The sequence below is a fragment of the Lynx canadensis genome, chromosome D3, assembly GCF_007474595.2.
Source record: "Lynx canadensis isolate LIC74 chromosome D3, mLynCan4.pri.v2, whole genome shotgun sequence".
In the NCBI taxonomy this organism is placed as follows: domain Eukaryota; kingdom Metazoa; phylum Chordata; class Mammalia; order Carnivora; family Felidae; genus Lynx; species Lynx canadensis.
This window is the reverse complement of record NC_044314.2, coordinates 48,453,877-48,462,294: the sequence shown is the minus strand read 5'-3', so window position 1 is coordinate 48,462,294 and position 8,418 is coordinate 48,453,877.

Below are 8,418 nucleotides of genomic sequence, written 5' to 3'. Positions count from 1 at the left end.
ATGTCCTGGCACCAAGTTACCCCTTCTTTATAAAATTAAGCAAAGCTATCTTAAGCAGTTTTTTTCCCATTCAACTTCTCATATTTAGATTTCAGTAAATGATCTACTTCATCTTACGAATAGGTTTTTCTCTTACATATCCGTGAGTACCTATTTCACATAGTGGAAAAAGAAAGTGGGAGTGTTGCTAAGTAAAGACTCAAATACAAATTGGAAAAGCCCAACATTTGGAAATAAGGATATTTTATTTTACTTTATTGGAAGTACATACATGAGTATCTATAAGTTATGGAAATAAGGATGACTGTAGAGGATTTTTATATCAACAAAATAGTTTGCATTGCCTTTTTATAAAAAATCAGCTTTTCTGCTTACAAAAATGAGAACTACATGCTTATTTGAATTTAAATATTACAGGAATTCAGAAATGTGAAAGCAAAAGTCCGTTGTATTCCAGAAACTATTGTTTATAGTGTGGCATGCATCCCTACCAATTTTTTTTCCCTTCAGCATATGTTACTGTTTAAAAACACCTCTGACCAGGAAGCAGGATGAAGCGGGGCCACTGATGGTGAAATGTTGGTCATGGGTAGACCCCCTAAGCAAGATGAGGAGGTGGAGTCTCTAAGATATGTCAGAGGCAGTTCATTTAGGTTCCAGGCATCACGAGAGACTGTTCTCTGCACCTTCTGAAATTCTGAGCAGTTTTCCCAGCACTTTAGAAATTATGGGTAAAGGGCACCTGGCTGGCTCGGTCAGTAGAACACGTGGCTCTTGATCTCGGGATTGTGAGTTTGAGCCCCATGTTGGGTGCAGAGATTAAATAAACTTAAAAAAAGAAATTGGGGGGTGAAAGCTCATCTGATTGTCCTTTTCAAACCTCAATACTTATGTTTTGAATATAGGTATTTTTCTGTTGGAGTTTTGTATGGATTACATAAAATTTAAAGAATGATTTAAGTTTTCAAAGCTTGTGCTTGGAAACAGTTTACTCATTTGAAAGCCTCTTGTTTTTATTTTTTGATCTCCTATTTGTTAATCAATTCAGAAATATTAGAAGGATACTTTTGGGAACAGCATTACTTTTGCTGTCCTAGGCTTTCCAGCTTTTTCCCAAACATAGCTAGCTTTTTGAGGAGTTAAGATCAAATACAGTAGATAAGAAAGCAGCTGGAAGGGGAAGGTGGGGTATTGACAGAATAAATAAGTGAGCTACTACTGATCTTTCTAATGATTTCTGGGACAGAAAGAACACGTAATTGAATAGAGTATTTGACACAAAGTCATAAGAATGGTAAAGCATCAATGAGTCAAAATTTATGAAAAATCTGGAAAACATGAAAGAGGGTTTAAAAGTTAAATCTGAAGAAGAAACAAGTCCATTGCTTGTAGTATTAGTATATTGTTAATAACAAAACAACTCATCAATTTCATTTTTTTTTTGTAATTGTATATTTGGAAAATGGTAAAACAAACATTGGGCAGCAGAATTGAAGCATCATCCCCCCATCCTCCCAGTTCATATGTTGCAGCCTTAACCCCTAATGTGACAACTATATTTAGAAATAGGGCTTTTAAGGAGGTTAAATGAGGCTGTTTAAGGAGGCTTTTCATAAAGGTTAAGAAAAGTCTTAAGGGTGGGACTTTAATCCAATAGGACTGGTATCCTTAGCAAAAGAGGGAGAGACACCAGAGATTTCTCCCTACACACAACAGAGGAAAAGCCACATGAGGACACTGAGAAGGCAGCTGTCTGCACCCCAAGGAGAGAGGCCTCATCAGACACCCAACTGTGCTGGCACTTTTGATCTTGGACTTCAATCCTCCAGAACTGTGAGAAAATTCATCTGTTTTTGAAGTCACCCTGTGGTATTTTGTTACAGTAGTGTAAGCAGGCTGATACAAAGACTAAGGTGGATATAAAGATTCTTTTGGTGGGCATCCTACTAATTCAACTGATTTAAGAATTTTGCTTGGATAACAAATATCCAAGATATTTGGGGAAATTTCAGATGAGATCGTGGGAACATTGCCCATAATTGAGGAGGAATGATGGAGAATGGGAAGCTCTTGGATATTTGCAGGAGCCACTCTGGTACTACTTTTAAAAGGAAGAATATACATATAGATTTACTTATTAAAATGTTACTATTGGGGCGCCTGGGTGGCGCAGTCGGTTAAGCGTCCGACTTCAGCCAGGTCACGATCTCGCGGTCCGGGAGTTCGAGCCCGGCGTCAGGCTCTGGGCTGATGGCTCGGAGCCTGGAGCCTGTTTCCGATTCTGTGTCTCTCTCTCTCTCTGCCCCTCCCCCGTTCATGCTCTGTCTCTCTCGGTCCCAAAAATAAATAAACGTTGAAAAAAAAAAAATTAAAAAAAATAAAAAAATAAAAAAAATAAAATGTTACTATCACTTGAGTGTGCATGAATTTCCAAAAATCCATTAAGTAGGCTTGTTAAAAATAGGGCAATACAAGAGGTAGGATTTTTTTTTAATTTTACTTTTTATTTTTTTTAATTTACATCCAAATTAGCATATAGTGCAACAATGATTTCGGGAGTAGATTCCTTAGTGCCCCTTACCCATTTAGCCCAACCCCCCTCCCACAACCCCTCCCGTAACCCTCAGTTTGTTCTCCATATTTATGAGTCTCTTCTGTTTTGTCCCCTTCCCTGTTTCTATATTATTTTTGTTTCCCTTCCCTTATGTTCATCTGTTTTCTCTCTTAAAGTCCTCATATGAGTGAAGTCATACGATTTTTGTCTTTCTCTGACTAATTTCACTTAGCATAATACCCTCCAGTTCCATCCACGTAGTTGCAAATGGCAAGATTTCATTCTTTTTGATTGTGAGTAATACTCCATTGTATATATATACCACCTCTTCTTTATCCATTCATCCATCGATGGACATTTGGGCTCTTTCCATATTTTGGCCATTGTTGATAGTGCTACTATAAACATTGGGGTGCATATGTCCTTTCGAAACAGCACACCTGTATCCCTTGGATAAATACCTAGAGTGCAATTGCTGGGTCGTAGGGTAGTTCTATTTTTAATTTTTTGAGGAACCTCCATACTACTTTCCAGAGTGGTTGCACCAGCTTGCATTCCCACCAGCAGTCCAAAAGAGATCCTCTTCCTCCGCATCCTCACCAACATCTGTTGTTGCCTGAGTTATTAATGTCAGCCATTCTGACAGATGTGAGGTGGTATTTCATTGTGGTTTTGATTTGTATTTCCCTGATGATGAGTGATGTGGAGCATTTTTTCATGTATCAGCTGGCCATCTGGATGTCTTCTCTGGAGAAGTGTCTTTATGTCTTTTGCCCATTTCTTTACTGGATTGTTTTCTTGGTGTTGAGTTTGATAAGTTCTTTATAGATTTTGGATACTAACCCTTTACCTGATACGTTGTTTGCAAATATCTTCTCCCATTCTGTCGATTGCCTTTTAGTTTTGCTGATTATTTCCTTTGCTGTGCAGAAGCATTTTATTTTGATGAGGTCCTCCTAATAGTTCATTTTTGTTTTTGTTTCCCTTGCCTCCAGAGACGTGTTGAGTAAGAAGTTGCTGCGGCCAAGATCAAAGACATTTTTGCCTGCTTTCTCCTCAAGGATTTTGATGGCTTCCTGTCTTAATTTAGGTCTTCATCCATTTTGAACTTATTTTTGTGTATGGTATAAGAAAGTGGTTCATTTTTCTGCATGTCGCTGTCCAGTTTTCCCAGCACCACTTGCTGCTGAAGAGACTGTCTTTTTATTCCACTGAATACTCTTTCCTGCTTTGTCAAAGATTAGTTGGCCATACATTTGTGGGTCCATTTCTGGGTTCTGTTCCATTGATCTGAGTGTCTGTTTTTGTGCCAGTACCACACTATCTTGATGATCACAGATTTGGTAATACAGCTTGAAGTCCGAGATTGTGATGCCTCCTGCTTTGGTTTTCTTTTTCAAGATTGCTTTGGCTATTTGGAGTCTTTTCTGGTTCCATACAAATCTTAGGATTGTTTGTCCTAGCTCTGTGAAGAGTGCCGGTGTTATTTTGATAGGGATTCCGTTAAATATGTAGGTTGCTTTGGGTAGTATTGACATTTTACCAATATTTGTTCTTCCTATCCAGGAATATTTTTCCTTTTTTTGTGTGTGTTCTTCAATTTCTTTCATCAGCTTTCTATAGTTTTCAGTGTATAGATTTTTTACCTCTTTGGTTAGATTTGTTCCTAGGTATTTTATGGTTTTTGGTGCAACTGTAAATGGGATTAATTCCTTGATTTCTGTTTCTGTTGCTTCATTGTTGGTGTAAGGAATGCAACCGATTTCTGTGCATTGATTTTATATCCTACAACTTTGCTGAATTCATGAATCAGTTCTAGTAGTTTTTTGGTGGAATCTTTGGGTTTTCCATATAGAATATCATGTCATCTGCGAAGAGTGAAAGTTTGACTTCCTCCTGGCTGATTTGGATGACTTTTATTTCTTTGCGTTTTCTGATTGCTGAGGCTAAGACTTCCAATACTATGTTGAATAACAGTGGCAAGAGTGGACACCTCTGTCTTATTTCTGACCTTAGGGGGGAAAGCTCTCAGTTTTTCCCCATTGAGGATAATATTAGCGTTGGGTCTTTCGTATATGGCTTTTATGATCTCGAGGTACGATCCTTCAATCCCAACTTTCTTGAGGGTTTTTATCAAGAAAGGATGTTGTATTTTGTCAAATGCTTTCTCTGCGTGTATTGAGAGGATCATATGGTTCTTGTCTTTTCTTTTATTAATGTGATGAATCACATTGATTGTTTTGCAGATACTGAACCAGCCCAGCATCCCACGTATAAATTCCACTTGGTCATGGTGAATAATTTACGGAATGGTAACTTTAGATAAAATTAGCCGTTGAGCAACCTAGTAGCCAATCATTGTCAAACAAGATTCAGGAGACTCAGGACTTTCATATCAACCCCAGTTTATTCAATGTTTTTGACAGTGACTTGATGATAAAAAAGGATCCTCTTAACAGATTTGTGAAATGACAGGAATCTACAAGAGTGAAAAACGCAAATTTGTTCAACCGTTCAGCCATGGAAAGACATGGGTGGTTATTTCTGGTATTGGCTGTTATGAATAAAGCTGCTATGAACATCTGTATACATATTTTTGCATGAACAATATAGTGCAATTGCTGGGTTGTATGATAAATGCATGTTCAGTTTTATAAGAAACTCAACTGTTTTCTATAGTGGCCGTATCATTTTACACTCCCATCTGCACTGTATGAGTTTCTCCATATCCTGCCCATCATTTTTTATAATCAGGGTTTTTTTTTAATGTACTTTCTAGCCATTCTAGTAAGTGTATAGTGATATCTAGTAAGATCAGTACTAATACTGACGTGATTTTTGAAAGCATAATTATCAACATTTCAGTGAACAAATATTCTCCCAATGGCTAATGCATGATGATGTTACAAAATCATGAGTATTTTGGTTTTAAAATAAATTTGTCCACAAATTCTTTGATACCTCTCCTTTGAAAAGATGGAAGCTAATTCCCTTCCCCTTGAATGTGGACTCTATTCAGTGAATCTGTCAGTGAACAGAACCTAGCAGAAGCGGTGGTGTGTGACTTTAGTGTATAAAAGACATTGTGGCCCTGCCATGTGCTTTCTTGGATCCCTTACTCTGGGGGAGGTCAGCTGCCATGTCTTGAGGACTCTCAAGACTCATATGGGGAACAAAATCCTGACAACAGCCACACGAATGGGGTTAGAAGCAGATCTTCTGTCTTCAGTCACACCTTCAGATGATGGCAGCCCGGGTCAACATCATAACTGCAACTCATGAGAGGCCTTGAATGAAAATCCTGGTGCTTGCCCTATCCTGATGCACAGAAAATGTTAAAAAAAAATGTGAGTTTAAGCCATTAAGTTTTGGGGGTAATTTGTATTGGAACAATAGGTAACAAGTAAGATACATTCAAAGCTCAAGAAAGACTAATGCATTTTAATGCAACAGAGTACAAAAAATGTATTGATAACAGTTTTAGATGCCACATTACAACTAACCTTAAGAAACTACCACTTGTTGAATACTTGTGTAATATTAAAGAATATCTACAATGATCTGAAAAGGCCATTAATATACTCTTCCCTTCTCCAACTACCTACCTGTATGAGGCCAGATTTCCCCCACATACTTCAATGAAAACAAGATAGCCCAACACATAGAGTACAGAAGCAGATATGAGAATTCAGCCGTCTTCTGTGAAGTCAGACATTAGATTTGCAAAATATAAAAATGCCATTTTACTGAAGTTTTGGAAAACAGTTATTTGTTACTTATGGATGTTCTTTACATGAACATGTAATGGTTTTTTTATTTTTAAATGTCTAAATTTTTTTCAGTTTTGACTTTTAACAGTAAATATTGATAAAACCCATAATCAGAAGCTCACTGAGGTCCTCAATTTTTACAGTGAAAAGATGTTCTGAGGCCCAAAACTTAGAGAACTGCTCTACCACCTAGAGGCATGAGGATGTATGTAAAGGAAAGCAATTAGAATTGGACTGGAAATCATGTTGTATGTGGATTAGCCAAAGAATCTGAAGGTGCTTGGCCTAGAAAAGATTTAGGACCTAACGGCTATCTTCTAAAAGCAGAACATTGGGGCACCTGGGTGGCGCCATCGGTTGAGCATCTGACTTGGCTCAGGTCATGATCTTACTGCTCGTGGAGTTCGAGCCCTGCGTCAGACTCTGTGCTGACAGCTCAGAACCTGGAGTCTGCTTCAAATTCTGTCTCTCTCTGCCCCTCCCTTTCCCCTGCTTGCTCTCTCTCTCTCAAATATAAAGTAAAACGTTAAAAAAAAATTTAAAAGAAGAGTACTGATCCATTTTAAAAACCAAAAGGAATTTTAAAAATTCAAAGAAAAAAGTGAAAGTCACATGAAAACCTGCCAACCAGTGACAGCCACTATAAAAACATTGGTACCTGTCGTTCTAGACATCTGTCATAAAGTCTAAAAAAGAATAAAAAAACAAAAACCAAAAGAACAGAGAGAAAAGCCTGTATGCTGTGCTTAGGTTTTAGAAACTGTCAGAAACACTTTTTCAGCCACCGCAGGAGGAAAACAAGTCCATAAAGCTACTTATCTTAAACACCAGGGGTTACCTGAGCTCTGGTGGCTCTGGAAAACACCTGCCCATAGAAGAAAGAAGAAAACAAAGCACCTGAGGAACTTACTCCGGGCTCACTAACAGCCAGGGGCAGTCAGGGCAGGGGACCCACCTCACATCTCATCAAGGGGTTCAGTTGGAGGCTGCATTCCTTTTCTCCTCTGCTGACTTTTAGTTTACCGGTTCCTGGTAGGCGTGCCCTTCAGGGCCCCACTGACAGCTTGGCGGTCACCAGGGCTGCTCTTCCACTGCAGCCCTGCATCTGTCTAAACATACACTTTGCCCAGCTTTTCGGCGTCTACTCATCTTTCCCTTTCCTGCTCAGTGCCTCGTCCCCTCAGTCACCGCTTTCAAAGCAACAAATTCATCGTGGAACGAAGTGACAGCAAATGTCAGGCTCTCTTCTCTGGGCTTCCCTGCTCTCCAAGATCATGGCTTCTCAGGTTCCGGCTGCCGTGGTGGCTCTCCAAGCACCTTCGTGAAAGGTATAAAAAGGGCGTTCACAAAGTAATGAAAACAAAGGTCCTAGGTGTGGTTTTTTTTTTTATAACCATTGTGCATGTTTTAGTGTTTCCAGTTTCCAGATGAACCAAAAATAGTTGAGGAACCATAAGAAAATCTTTAATAATTTTTTGAGTTCCTATTCAGACAATGCCATGCATGACTTGATCTCCTGTGTAAAACCCGGGGACCATGTGGCCGGCTATGTCGCCATCCCTGAACAGCACGGCCAGTGTATACACTCATTGTCCTCTGCCTCCTCAGAGCACACATGACTCAGCTGTGTGACATTCTAGAAGTGGCACACACGTTTCAGAAACAGCCTGGCTGCCTGGCCGTGCGGTAGCTCTTTTATCCCCGACATGCAAAAAATAGTCAAGGAGGGTTCCCCATCCACCCAGGATCTGTAGAGTTTCCTTTTTTAAATTTGCTCTTACTTAATCTTACACACAACTGAGGAGCTGCTAGGTCCAGCTATCACACAGTATGTCATATTAATAAAAGCAATACACACACAGACATTATTTTACCTAAACACTATAAAACCAAGTGAATTCTAGGGCACGCCTTGCCCCCAGTATTTTATTTTTAAAATACTCTTGGATATGCATAGCAGTTGTGGTTTTGTGTTTGTTTTTCTTTTTTTGACAGATCCTGCCGCAGGTTTATTTGTAAAAGTAGCACAGGAGGCTGATAGAAGGCCAGGCATCACACCATTCCTGCCATCCTCACCCCGGCAGACAGAAGGCT